At 41.5% G+C, this 15509-nt stretch overlaps 1 protein-coding gene across 1 annotated transcript in view; it reads right to left on the bottom strand.

The window, feature by feature from the left end:
* Positions 1-15509, bottom strand: part of LOC133507228 (cadherin-22) — a 266013-nt gene that overhangs the window by 214447 nt on the left and 36057 nt on the right. Inside the window, exon 5 of the mRNA XM_061832064.1 lies at positions 7652-7758. The gene's annotated coding sequence lies outside the window, so the exon portion shown is untranslated. The remainder of the gene's footprint in view (positions 1-7651; positions 7759-15509) is intronic.

Raw genomic sequence — 15509 nt, 5'->3', positions numbered from 1 at the left:
TTGCACGCCCACTTCACAGAGCACATCTCCCAGCTTTCAAAATACCAAGCAAAGGATGGGCAAGTCACCTCTGCTGCTTTAAGAAAATGTGACCGCTGTTGTCGATTTGCATATCTGTTGTTGACCACCACTGCCCACTCCTGCTTGAAAACTACCTGCACCATTTGCAGAATGGTCACTGTTCAAGGTTTTCACCCTCTCTCTATACATATATTACTCATTTCAAATTGCGGAGAGGAATGAGCATCATTTACATCAGGAGTACCCAGACTCTACTTTGCAAGCAGCCAGGCTCTCGCGAGCTACCGACAGGGGGGACTGATCACAGTTATTCATTGTTCTTTCATAAGAGGCACCTCGGAAGACAGAGTTGTTCAACCTCCAAAACATATTTCCCCATAGGAAATAATGTAAATAAGTTTAATCCTTTCCCAACCTCCCAAAATGTATTTTTTTAAATTCCTATTTATGTAAAAACATGAACACCCTGAATTTATATACTAAAAATGCAGAAACTTAAAAGCAACTTTCTAGTATATAATTTACCTTTGCAGTTAAAGTGTGATGGCATCGGAGGGACTCAAGAGGTGAAGGAGGAAGTGTTGAAGTCTAGTCTCCATGATTGAATTGCATAATTCTCCTGTAGATTCTCCATATTATCTGTGGCCTTTGTTTGTAATGCTAGTCACTCCTTTGGCATTACTGCATTTTTATTCATTAGGATAGTTGAAATAGTCGACTTAGCCATAGGATGCTAGTTAGTAAGGGCTGTAACAGGCGGGGATTAATGTATTGAGATCCACTGTAGTTTGCTCAACTTTCCTTTTCCTTCGCTGCTCGTAGTGCCACTGTCTTTCTTTGTACCCAAGGCAAAGAAAATACTGAAAGAAAAACAAAAACAATGTTGAGAAGCAGGAGCAAAGCTACGTACTCACGCCATGAGCACACACCGGCATGTAAGAAGTGACTGCTCGTCTCGATACAGCCCCGTGTGCATTCGTCATCACTCAGCTCAAGCCAGCTATCCGCTCAATATGGATTTCACTTTGGACGGAAAACAAGAATTTGGCCAAAAACCAGGGCATTTGTTAAGTACATTTTTTGGGGCTCAAAAACCGATTTGTACAACTACCGAGATGTTCGAAATCTGAGGTTCCGCCGTATGTGTATTCGGGAAGAACTGCATAATCACGAAGTAGCATGAACCTCAGCGGAAGAGCACAGGGCAGAATTTTTCTTTGAAAAACCTGATAACATTCACATAATACTTCATATTTTTCACCTGGATGTCACCAAATCCATGGTGTGTATTACACATACCTACAAGGGTTTTGCTGATTTTTGGCCTGGATTTTGGGTGTGCGTATTGTAGGTGATACCGAATTATTTAGAAATTACAGAAAATAAATTTTTCTCACGTAAAAAGTAGTTTAGAATGGAAGAAAGCGCTGAGCGAGCATCTGCTGCATGTCAACATAGCGGGGAGGTGCTGGGGGGGCGGTGAACGCAAGTTGGGGTTTATCTTATGACAAGAGCACAGACCGTGATTCATCTGTGACCTTTCTGTGTGTCTCAAATCAAAATAAATGAACAGTGTGAGGCAAAGGCAAAAATATATTTCAAAAAAGCACATCACCTTTAATTTGGTTATGTCGTAGTCTGTTTAAAATAACATATAGGCTGTCAAATCCATGTCTAAAGGATTAGCTACCTGCTTTCCATCATCATCTTCATGCTGATATCGTGCAGTGTGCTTCTCGAAGTGCAACCACAAAAAAGTAACTTTGCTGTTGTAACACCTCTCTGATGGGGTCAATTAAAACTGAGCCAAATTATTTTTGCTCATATCTTTTGAATGAGACTCATCAGAATGAGGCAAAAATGAAGCTGTGGAACAGATCATTGGAAAAGGAATATTTTAAATGTTTTTTTTTTCATGTATTACAAATGAAAAGGTGACAACAGCATCAGTCTCAGCTGTCGGTTTTGTTTTCTACATGATCTCCTTTCTTGAGCTCCATCTGTGCTCTTCTCCATCTTATTAATAGATATTTCATTAAGTTTGTACCATAGTGAATTCTTGAACTCCGGTGTCAGAATGATGCCGTTTATCTGGCTTTTTTGGGGCAAGGGATGACGGGTAACCACGGTATTAAGCGGGTGTGCTTCTGCCAAGTTTCACCGGAGCCTTCTGCACATATTTAGCAGTGAGGCAGCGCATTCAAAATATTTCATTTTCATCTGAAAATGGTCCATATTCAAACAAAAATAGTGTTTGTGTAAAAAAAAAAATATTATTTCTCAGACCAAAAATTACAAAATAATTGTCCTACCGCTCAAATTGCGCGGTTGGACAAAAGAGGCATTCAGAGGTTCATTCTAAAAACCTGGAAGAAAAGTTGCAATAACTGTCACAAGGGCAAACTGGTTCATTCATGTGATATTAGCTTTGTATGCTTTTTGACAAGCACACAAAAGAATATGTCCATGGACTAACTCCTGTTCGGGACAAAATAAAGGTTGAAATCAATTTGAGTTTCAAGTATTTCCTTCCATTTGTGCCAGAAAATTGTTTGTGTAACACCCCCCCCCCCACACACACACACACACACACACACAAACAGCGGACCAACTATCTCATTGTAATTATGAGTTCAAGGTTAATCTGAGCTTCTGCAGATGAGGGAAGGAGCAATGGCGATGCCAATGTTGTTTTGGCAGAGGAAACTAAAGTATAAGTTAGACTAGTCCAGATGGCTGGAACATGATGGATGAAACTACCTGAAGTAATTCTGCGTCCCTCCGAGCTTATCATTGGCTCCAAGCATCGTAATAGAACCCCCTGTTTAAATATTCATTGGTTCATAGAGAGCTAGGTGGTACGTCATCATTCCATCACCATATACTTTATTTGTTTTTGAGGATTTACATAAAGCAGGCTGTATGAGACCTTCTTCGGTATGACGTTATACATTGGCCAGGTTTGATTTCCACAGTGGCAACTATTCATTCATCCATTTTCTGAGCCAGTTACCCTCACAAAGTTTGCAGGAGTGCTGTAGTCTATGCAACCTATCTATGGCCAGGAGACAGGGCAAACTCTGAACTGGTTACCAGCCAATCACAGAGCACATAAAAACAAACAACCTGTCGCACTCACAATCACACCTAAGGGCAATTTAGAGTCTCCAGTTAATGCGTGTTTTGGGGGTGTGGGAGGACACCGGAGTGGCCGGAGAAAACCCACACAGTCAGGGGGAGAACATGCTAACTCCAAACAGGTGGGGGCAGGATTTGAACCACGGTCCTCAGAACTGTGAAGTTCCGTGACCGTGAAGCAGTGGCAACTATAGCAAAAAATCCCTTTGACTGTGTAGCTGTTGATGAGTTTGCATTACATATTTTCTGTAAAAGAGTCGTCTTGTGGTTTTGGCTCAGGGGAGGTTGTGTGCAGTAGTTTTAGAAAACCTCAACCCCAAAACGGCATGTTTCAGGGAGAGTAAGATAATGATTGACACTGAGAAATGAAAAGATAAATAAGGAGCATACTGCGTGAATGTCTCCAGGCTAAGAACTGAGACCACCTGTTTTAGCCCGCTGAAATCACTGGCATGAAGGATTTTTCAGACCACAAGAGAGTTTTCCAGGCATTAAGGGAAATGGACCCCAAGCCACATTTGCGCCAAATGGTACATTCCAGTTATGTTTACGCTGAACCCCAATATTCTAAACCTAAACCCTGCAATTGAAACCTGTCATTTTTACCATTGTTTTTATTCTGTCACACCATTTTGTCTAACGTCACTGACAATTAATGAGGCATTGAAGCGGTTCCGGAAGGTCGCATCTGTGTAATGGTTGGCTACTGAGACGGGAGCTTGACACTCATGATTTGCTTTCTCTGCCCTGTTATGTTGTGTTGAAAGCAATTAATGTGGGATGGTGTGTTGTTGTGTGAAATAGTGAAAAAAAAACACAAGGGAGAATAAATCTCAGGTCTTTAATTACAGCCCTGGTGCTGTGCGAGCTCTCTGTAAGAGAAGCTTCTTTTCTGGTGAACTCATAATGACTGCAGGTGGAAAGTTACAATTCTGTGATGCACATTCAACAGACTGAAGTTTGTCTAGCTAAACAACTGGACATGGTACCCATGCTACGCTTATGGAAAACCACAGAGCCTTTTATCTGCAATCTGCTTCTATTTCATCCAGATTTCTGTCTGTTGTCTGGAAGCATGTGGATACGGACAATAAGTGGCAGTACCAACTGGAAACCACGGGAGCAATGTAGTGACTGAAAGTTAATAATTCCTGGAAATGGCTGATTCCATTTTTTTAATAAAATGTCAAGGTATAAAGCAGCCTCACAGAACACTGCTGCCTCCTAAGTTGTTTGCCTTCTTTTTGGTTACAATATTATTAAAACCTCAACCCCCATCGACATGTTAGCTGTTAAAAATGCTTTCTTTTTCATTGCCGGGTATTCAGAGGAGTACCATGTGGCAGATTGATTGCCTTAAGTGCTTCAATACAGTCAAATATATGAAAACCAAATTGGATGCATAAAGTTTTCAAAATCTATAAATGAAACAGCAAGTAGAAGTTAAACTTGTTCCAAGTACCAAATACAGTAGCACTCGAGCTCCAGCAACATATGCAAGTTCCACTGTTTTTCTTGGCTCAAGTGGAAACACAGCAGTGCGAACCCAAGTGACCAAAAGCATCTCACAGTGCTCACGGCTGACATCGACCCCTGAAGCTGAACAATAGTTTCTGCCAAACAACGGCATGACGATGGTTCTCACGCAGTGAGTCAGCTGAAAGAAAGCGTCCATATGCTCCTCTGACAGGCGTGCAGTCAGAGTGGGAGTACGGAATCAGACTGTAGCCAACCGAGAGACTGTCAAAGCGGAACAGCTTTTATGATGCACAATAGACACTGTGGTTGGTTACATCTTTTCCCGAGACTGATTAAAACATATTACCCGAGAGAGCTGTATAACAAACACCGTCTTTATAAGGGATAATGCTCAGTTTTGATTGACAGTGTCAAGGATTTTATCCATTCAGTTCTTACGCCGCTTGTGCTTGCTGGTAAACTGGATTCTCGCAGCTGAGAAGTAGCGTGTACACCCAGGTCAGATCACCACTCAATTACAAGGGAGATACAGACAATTAGGATTCACTCTCACGTTAACAGCTATAGGTTATCTGGAGTTTTCAATTGAACGAGCATTCTTGTTTTTTGGAATGTGGTGGGAGGCCGGGGTAGCCAGAGAGCACCCACATAAGCGGAGGGAGAATCAAACAACACTGGAGCCAAGAGTCCAACCCAAAACTGTGCTCTGAACCTTGAGGCAGACAAGTTTACCACTTGATCACCATGCTGACCTGTCAGAGGTTTTTAAGTATCAGTAGTTTATTCAGATAGATATAGTCTTGTATAGATATATAGTCTTCACAGGTTTCACAAGTCGAATGTTCACAGAGATCCATGAAATCATCTGAACTAGATGCTGCATCCAGGCAAGTAAAAACTAATTTGGGAGGGGGTGGGGAAGGAAGAAACCTTGAGAGAGAACAAGGATGGAGGGATCACCCTTCTGTGATGACCAGGCTGCAATGAATGGATGGACGTTAACCACATGATAAGATGAACAAATGTTGTGTAATTTGAACAGCATTAAATTTCATTTGATGAAATTAACTACTACAGGTAGACTCCTCCAAGGAAGTGGCCCATCTTTGGTCCTGTCCCGGTCCCCCGATTCAGAATCCTCCACAGTCAGGTCGGGCAAGAGACTAGTTGCAAAGTAGGTATAGCTTAACGGGATGAAAGAGTGTGAATTTTAGTCATAGGTGGAGCTTTAAACATTTCTACATAGCTAGCTAGTTGCTCTATTTGCTGCTGGGAAGATATTCCAGAGTACTAAAGAACCAATAGAGAATACTCTAGAACTTGCTGATTTCTTTTGACCACTTGGAGTCACCAAAAGACCAGAATGTTTTGGGAATCAGCCTTAAGATGGAATAGTAAGCAAGATAGGAAGGTGCTAACCTAATATTTTGTGAGTGAGTAGCAAATCATTAAAATCAAATCATACAGTGCAAAGTGGCCAGTATAATACTCGAACATTCTTGTCCTAGTCAAGTGTCTTCCTGCAACATTTTGTACTAGCGGCAGGCTTTTAATATTAGACATCGGAAAACCAGAAAGCGACACAATACAATGGTCAAGGCGAGCTGGAACAAAATGCATGAAAGAATGGCAAACATTGTGAATATAAAACACAGTTCCAGTAATGTTCATTACTCGAACAGTATTTTTATTATTGTGGTTGCCGCTGCTTGGGGTAATGTAGAACTGCACTGCATCAATCATACTGAAAGGCTTTTCCAACAAATGTAGCGAAAAAAAATAAATACCCTTATTTTTTTTTTCTTTTAACACATCCAATTATTTCGTCAGAACAGAGTTTGGCACCGTAATGTTTTTCCTCAGCCTGAAATCATGTCAGTGTCTGAGTACAATACACTTACCTGCACCGATACCAGAATATGTAATCACTGCAAAAATAAGGAGGAAAAAAGGCAGAATAAAAGGCCCATTGTGAGTTCGCCGAAGCATCTACTATGAGTCAGGTACGGCATTTAAGTACCGGGCGCTACGGCCAGCCTTTCATGTGACATTCAAGGTCTCATTGAATTCATGACCCCGGGCGAAATGAGCAGTGGAAAGAGCGAGGAAACAAGCACTTCTCTAGACTTTCACAGTGGGACGGTTTCCCCTCGAAGGGGACTGCTGTCTGGACTGTCACAAGGTTATCAGTGCCTCAGAACAATTGAAAGAATGAGGTCCAGTCCACCTGGAGCATACTGTACATTTTCTGTTACAGTCACCAGCCTTGACATTATATTGGGTTTGATAATCTGCTGCTAAGTGTAAACAGTGACAATACTGTTTTTTTCTATGCTGTTCTCTGGTTCTGTCACTGCCCATCAAGCGTTCTGTCTGCCTTGAGATTGTGTTGATAATGTAAATGTGATACAATGATGTTAATATTATTTTCATATGTGAGCAGCATGACTGTGCACATTTATTATTGGGGAGATTATTTGTAGTGAATACTTTTTCACTCAAAGCATATTAAAGGCATCGCCTCAGGCTGAGATAGTGAGAAATTGTGCAGGACGTCAGGGCATTGACCCCCTTGCTGTTACGGGAAGAAGAGGCAGGGGACTATTAAGCCGCAACATCACAGGCCAAATGTTAGCTGAATGATAAGATCTGCTGGACCCGGGAATTGGAAATTTTTTAATGTGATACCGGCAGATTTTCCCCGCCTCGCTTTAACCTCGACATCACCTTTGTCCTTTGCGCAGAAATCGGTCACGTAACACCCCATAATGACGAATATCAGGGACGCTTTTATCAGAAGGGAAAAGTGCAAATTATCAAGGAAGGTGTTAGAAGACAGGAGGTGGCATAGAAAGGAGGACGAAAAAGGTGGGAAAAGACAGCTTTCAGGAATCAATGAGGCCATGCTGTTGTCTCATGCAAAAGCACTGGTCTTTTATCTAGGTCTCAATTATTCAAGAAGAAAGCAGCCTCCCCCCAGTGAAAAGAAAGCAGAAATTGGACTCTACATTACCTTTCGACAAGGGAATACCAGGACTGCAGTACATTCCACCTGAGAGCCCGCTGCGGGACCCGGCGCCGGCTGCACCCCTAACGACATCATCCATTTCTCGGGGCCTGCTGGAACACGATCATGGTGATTTACAATTTATTCACATCTGCCGTTGTGCTGAATTCCTTCGCAGCCCCTTCAGAGCAGCGTGATCTACTTTGTCTGGCCAAGCATCGACACAGTACACAGCATTTTGGAACAGCATCTGAGGCTATGTCCATATGTGCGCAGCTATTTTGAAATATTTACATTCCCCTGTTCCTGCGGTAAAAAGCAATCTCTCATGTCACCAATTGTGATTTAAATAAAAATGTCTAACTGCATTAAATATGTGTTGAAGCTGAGGAGTGTGCGTCCGCGCAACAGGTGGTCGCCAAAGCCTAGTGTAGCCAATCAGAAAACAGCAGGAAGCAAAACTTAAATCAGCGATTGAACAATAGTCAAAGTACTCTCTCCAATATCCCTAACTGTTGATGTAAAATGTTTGCTTTTTTATAATATAATGGGAAACACCCTTCCTTTTTTTTTTTCATTATATTCTATGTATGGATGAGGAGAGGCTGGATACAGCAGCTTGCAAGTTGCGCTACACATCAATGGGGACATGACATCGTGTGTTTACAGTTAAAGATAGCACCACGTAAAGACACATCTTATCAAAAGATTCTGTACATTTCCCTAACATTGATATGTTAGTTGGCGAGGAAACATCCATCCATCCATTTTCTTAGCCGCTGAACCTCACAAGGGTCGCAGGGAGTGCTGGAGCCTATCCCAGCTGTCAACGGGCAGGAGGAGGGGTACACCCTGAACTGGTTGCCAGCCAATCGCAGGGTATATAGAGACAAACAGTTGCACTCACAATCACACCTAGGGGCAATTTAGAGTGTCTAATTAATATCGCATGCTTTTGAGATGCGGGAGGAAACCGGAAATCTCGAAGAAAACCCACGCAGGCTTGGGGGGAACCTGCAAACTCCACACGGGCGGGTTCGGGATTGAACCCAGGACCTCAGAACTGTGAGGCCAACGCTTTACCAGCTGAACCACCATGCCGCCAGTGAGGACGCAATGAATTCAAATGTGAATTCTTAAAGGGTTCGGACAAAAGATGTGGCTCAAAGGACCTCAGAGGAACTGTTAGCAATGCTAGACGTAACATTTCCAAAAAAAAACATATCAGGGGGAAAAAAAAAATAGGACACTGGTTTCATGTCACTTCTGTTCTTCAATTTTTTAGTTGATTAGCGCAAAGATAAATAGCACACTTTGCCGTAGTATGGTTAATGAGATCATGCACAATCAAACAATTTCAAATATTCACAAATTGACCTATTTCAGATTCATTCATAAAAACACAGTAACTGCTGCCCCCCTGATGATACAAGGACGGAAAGGTAACAAAAAAACAAAGTCAGACAAATTATTATGCAATGTTGAACTATAATGTACTGTAAACCTGTATTTATGGCCCCTTGTTACAAAAACAGATACCTAGCGCATCAGGATGTGTAACAAACTGCCGACGTAAATTCAAATAGCAACAGATGGCCACTTTCCTGAGACACTTCTCCTGTAGGCAATTTCAATATACGGGGCAGTAAATCATATTATATGAGCTCTGGCTTCTGTAGGGATTATATAGATCATGTTGTTGTTGCCAGCTGTTTGAGTCACCTTGATTGACCTTTCCTGCACGCTTGACAGAACTCATGAAGATGCTTAATGAGTCCCCACATCCCTCGTATGCGCCGCTATACACACGACGCGGATCACACATAGCGTTGCCGGGCCTGCAGAAGTCGTCTGCGTCATCACGCCGAGCCGGAATGAATCACACTGGCGACAAGGAGGACTAAAACTGTTGCGGAATCAATTCGAATGTTCACATTTCCAGGACTGTCGGCATGAATGCCGCCTAGGATGGACATACAGGATGATTGTCAAGAGGATTGCTTGGATCTATGGTCTCCCATCCTATAACACGACTATGGAATTTACAGAATGGGAAGAGACCTATACGATAGACTTGTTCATATCACGCTGAAAAAAGTAGAATGCTCATTTTATTCCACTCTTTCAAGACTTCCACTTATAGAGAATGCACTCTAATAGCCTTTTTGGATGATAGTGATCTGCGAATGTTGATTGAAGGCAACTGGACGATGGCTCGGTGACACATTTTCGAGGAATTGTTCAGTATCCGCTACAAACTGCTGCTTGTTTTGAAGACAGTTTTGCTGGGTTGATGGCCACCATATAGCGCTATTTTCTTGAATGTTTTTCTCAAAAGTCAAAGCCCCAAATTTTTTTTAATTTGGCCGAAAGACAGCTCACCTATCAAGGGAAATTGTGAAAGATGGAGTTGGCAGTTAAAAAAAAAAAAAATCTTTTGTACGTCAAAAGTCAATGTAACCTGACAACAGAATATTATTCTAATGATCTTTTTAAAACACATCAGCCTCGTGCCCCAATCAATTTTATTGATTTAAAAACCGACTCGATGGGATGAGAACTAGTCAATCAGCGAGTATAGAAACACAAGGTGTGACCGAAGAGAGGTCAATCATTTGCACATATGCCCACCTCATGCTCAAAGGAGACTTGTAGTTTTTTGGCCAGATTATTTACCACGGGTGAGCAACTAAATTTAAATAGACGTTGTTGTACGACTTTCTACTTCAAATCAAAGGTTAACATTTACAATGGTGGGTTGTCCAACACGCAGACAGCTGAATGGATGAGCTTGGAAAACCACCAGCTCGGAAAACCACTGTATGCCACGTCACTGTTCTCCCCAAGTTGTCAGGAAAATTGAGCAAATCTCTTCTCTATTAACTGATTTTACCATTCCAAAATAAACATCTTTAAACCGGTAACATTTCGTCTCATGCGTGCTCCTGACGTACGCTAAGGCGGGCCGGAGGGAAGCACGACGAGGCGCTATCTTCCAGATTCGTTTTTGTTGAGTTCGCCGGATTCAAATTTTGCATTTGGAAATTGATTGTGCTGTCGTTGTGTCAGCTCACTTCGAATAATGGCACAAAATCAAAGTAGATTCCATTTTTTTTTCTTTTCTTATTTTTTGGCAAACCACTTTGGCAGAGGTTACGCTTCCTATCCTTCCTCTCCTCTCGCCACCGCCATCCCTCTTCAAAGCACTCCCATCAGCGTTCAAATCTCTGACGTTCGCCCCGTGGCGGGAGCGAGTCACTTGGAATAAAACTTTAGACACCCTCAGCTGAACTCCTAAAAATGATAACCAGCGATTATAACTTGATTTTTTTTTTTGTGAGGGGTCAGCGTTAGGCAGTTATTTCATGGTGTTGAACATGCCGATTTGGTGCTGCTAAAACGGCTGGAAAAGCCCTACAGGAAAATCAGAAATTTAGGAACTTTAAATGGTGGTAGGTGCGTGGTGGCTCCCATATAAAATTAATTATGAACACAATTATATTCCAGTTATGAGAAGGTGAGCAGACTTGTGCAACCATGTCATCTGTTGTTTATTTTTATTCCAACTGCCGAAAATACTGAATTTAATTAATGTGGTTGCACAGATTGCGTGTCATCTTGTTTTTCAAATGATTTAGTTTGGTCTACTTTTTATATATCTGGATATAAAAATCACAGTTCCATACTATTTTCTCATTTTTATTACTTATACTGTACAATCTGACATTTCCTTTCAGTGTTGAAGTATTTAAAGTTAATTTTATATGGCAATTACTTAATAAGAGATATTTTTGCTTATCCATTGTTATGCTTATTTGTTTTTTGGGGGGGTGGCTCCATGGTCCTTCTTTCCTGGGGCTCTCAAAAGTTCTTTTCACACCCCTGGGGTGCAAATTGCGTGGTGGTGAACACAGCCGCCACTGATTTCTAACTCTTGGAGGTTTTTGGTTTTTTTTTCTTCACGACTCCGTTTGCTGGTGTTGAATTTATTTAATGTGGGGAAAAAAAAAAACTTTTTGGGGAGGTTTATATAAACAACATTGATTGGAATTTAAATTAGTCCAAAGGCCACAAAATTAGCCAGCCAGCACCTTTTTAAAGGTCATTAATCAAGTTTAGGATCGTGAGTCAATGTTTTGTTTCCCCTCTCAGCAGTGTCATCAGCATAAACCGCTACAAGTTGCTCCAGTAACTGACAGACAAACGTACAACGTATATGCGATATAGGGATATACTGTCAATGCGTATGATTATTAACGCTACCATCTCACTTTCTTTTCTATGTGTGTTGACGCAGTGTGTTAAAACAAATTGCAGGAAATTCCCACTGGGCTGTTTATTTTATCTGGTTTTATAATTTCCAATCGCAGTTCTTAAAAAAATATATACATATTTTACAGTTTACATTGAATTCTACCTTTTGACTATCACTGTCATTTTGGTCTACTGAAAATTTTGTTAATGGTTTGTGATTTAGAATATCAAATTCTACAATATGGGTAGAATGGCTTTCATTCTAGGCTCAACACTTTTGGACAAGGGAGCAGTTAATGAAATATTCTTAGTTTAATGCTTTTCAGTAGAGCAAATAAATGAGGACATTTTCCAAAGTGGAGCTATAGTTCAGATATATAATTAGTTTTTGAGACGGCCTTCCAACTGGTGAATTGTGTGTGTGTGTGTGTGTGTGTTTGGGGGGGTTGGAATTTGATGCGTTTCTATACAATATTTACACACACACATACATACACACCTATATATATCTATATATATATTTTTTTTTAACTAATTGGGAGACCCAAAGCTAGTTTAAAAAAAAAACTTGGAGAGAAAAGAAAATCCTTAAAAAATTATAATATTAAATATTTACATTACTCCTTCCGCTAACAAGACGTTTAAATGACTTTATATAAATTCAGGCTCGAAGACAATGGAAAGGTCAGACTGCGCAAGCACCGATGAAGTTCCTAAAAAAAGAGAAAGGAGTACAATACATATCAAATTTGCAAACGTTATTCCTGAGAGGATTTCGCACTGAAATTCCACGGCACTCTAGGAGATTTAAAAGAGCCGGGCTAATGACCAATTGAGAAACTTACACTTCACGTCATGGCGTTCATCTCATTTGAATAACAATTTATAAATGTTCCTGTGGTGCTGTGACTCATAGTTTTTCCTTGAAACAGATAAAGCACCATGACAATACACTAGTTTTGTAGCACGTTTTAATTTGCGGCTCATCCAGTTTCGCTGAGGCGGAAAAACTAACTTTTTCTTCAAGGTTTTATGGTTGGTCCAAGATTAATAAATGTATTCAAATTACAGGGAACCCTCACCTAGTCACCAGCGCCAGCATTCAGAAATTATCAATTGGCTTTTTTTTTCTGTGGAACCTTACCTATTTTTTTTTTTTGAACTTTTTTGTCTGAGAAGCACAAAATTTAGCCTTGGTAGTTCGTGGAAGATGTGGAGTATTTGCCACATCTGCATATCTGGACAACTAAGAAACGTGGCGCAAGTAACATGGGCTCGAACTGGACGTCAGTCGCTTTATTCCCTTTGCTGTTGGTCATTCACTCCATAAGATGCATCATCTTTTTCTCACAATCACGACAGACACATTCTACTACCTACCCCAACACCTACTCTTTTTATACCACACTTAAAAATACTTGGTTAACATTTGAGGCACATAAACCTGTCCAACTTCCAACCTGTTGACATTTCTCTCCCTCAAAATTGACACATACAAAAGAGATCTCCCTGCCCCCAATAGTTATCTTCTACTCAAAAACTGCAGTAATCTCTAATCCAAAGCTATTCAATGCCTCCGACAGTAGAATGTTAGTCATTACAGTGGTTTATAAACCGAAATTTCCCAGACAAGCTGGGCAAGGAACTTTTCTACGCGTACCCACTCACAAACATACTTTGTGAAAATATTCGTCGTTGACAGTAAAAGCTTGGATTTCAGTTGACGGATATAAACATCCACGACGGTGAATGAGCTCATAATGCATCGTGTCAAACTGATGCGAGGTCATTATTGCTGTTCCTGAGAAACAACGTGACAGGAGGGTTTAAAGAGCACCAAGTGGGAATGGCAGAGAGGCCTTCGAACCACCTGTCATGCTCCTGGCATTCTGCCCAGGCTGGGCGTGGCCTGCCAATTAGTCGGCACACACCCGCACCTTGTTTCGGCTGATTACGCCCGGTACTTATAGGACCCGGTGACGACTGGTGCTCGGCCAGATCGTTGAAGTTCATGTCCCGTTCCAGCACCCCCGTATCTTTGATCGTATTCCAGTGTGTACCGACCTCCGCCTGTTCTCTGACCGACCCCGTAAGCCTGACTCCTTTGACACTTCTGCCTTCCTTGATCGTTCTCCCGTGTACCGACTCCTCCCTGCCCACTGACCTGCTCTCTACGCCCGACGTCCTGATTACCGCTGCTATACCTGACTGCCTGCCCGATCCTCGACCTTGGATTAATAAACTTTTTTCCCGAATTACCTCTGCGTCCCCCATGTCCTCCTGCATTTGGGTCCTACCTCCGTTCCGATGGGTCGTGACGCCACCTTTCACATAGCGGCAGAACCAAATATCCTGGTCTTAAGCCTCTGTGGTGTTTTGTGGCACCAGTAACATTAGTACTGCAAATGAAGACCATACGGCAGTGTAAATGTGAGTAGACAACACTGTATTGATTAAAGACCACTGTTACAATAACACAAAACAGTATGATATTCTCTCGACAAAACGTCTGGAGGAAGAAAAGATGAAGAGAATCAATAAACAACGATGCTGAACATGAAAAGCCTGTGCGCCGTCTTCCTTTCCAAAGAAACGACAGAAATGCATCCTGTACACATGTTTACTCCGGGGTATAATGCCAGTTCAAAAATATATTCAAGAATGTTGTCTCACCACAGAGAATGTAACGGTAGCAAAATGGAGGACGATTGTGCGGCGATAAGGACAAAGCTCCATCTTTGGAATGTTTCAATGACTTTTGTGTACTAGAGGAGTGCTGTGTTTGCCAGAGGCGAGTCTGATAAACATGCGCGGCGTCATGGGAAAGGAAAGGTCATAACAGCCAGCCTGAATTATATCTCATTTCCATTTTCTACAAGTCCAACTTGTGGCTGACTTTCTCGGTGAGGGGATTCTGCTGTGTCTTGTCTGACCTGTTCAAGAACACAAGTGTGTGTGTGCATGTATTTTTTTTTAAACAATTTCTATAGAGAGAAGTCATTGTCATCTTCTGGTTCCATGTCACAGACCGTTAGCCTTGAATGTCGCACATTTCCTTTTCTCGGATGAAGAGCTTCCAAAAGCTTTCACACCAAGCAAAGTGCGGCAAGACCTCAGATGAGGAGAACACAACAAAAGTGCCTGGACAGCAAATGATTTCAAAAGAGAATTATGAGGACGTGTGCTTGTGTTTCTCTCGGATACCTTGAGTTGTCCACAAAACTAAACTGCTCTCAAGTGTGCAAGGAACAAAAAAAAAAAAATATTGTGTTCTTCAACTATCCTGTTATGTTGTGCGTCAGACTGAACTTTGAAAATTTCAAATAAAATAAAATGAAAAATAAAGCGCTAAAATGTCAAAAATTGTCAGGCAAGCCTTACGATATTTTTCTCATACAGTACATTTTACCATTGTACAATATATATATATAAATGTGAATTGAAGCCCTGTGGCCAACGCATTCCTCCACATCCGCTTAATGGTTGGAGTCAAAAGCAAATTCATTGACATCCGCCAGCGTGATTGTCAAGGAGTCATTTCATTTGCGGAGGTAAGTCACTTCCTTCTCAGAATGGCTGTGGGAGTGAGTGAGTGAGTGACTGACGCCTT

Source organism: Syngnathoides biaculeatus, chromosome 10, assembly GCF_019802595.1.
Source record: "Syngnathoides biaculeatus isolate LvHL_M chromosome 10, ASM1980259v1, whole genome shotgun sequence".
NCBI lineage: Eukaryota > Metazoa > Chordata > Actinopteri > Syngnathiformes > Syngnathidae > Syngnathoides > Syngnathoides biaculeatus.
The sequence above is the reverse complement of the archived record's forward strand: the minus strand, read 5'-3'. Positions and strand labels throughout refer to the sequence as shown.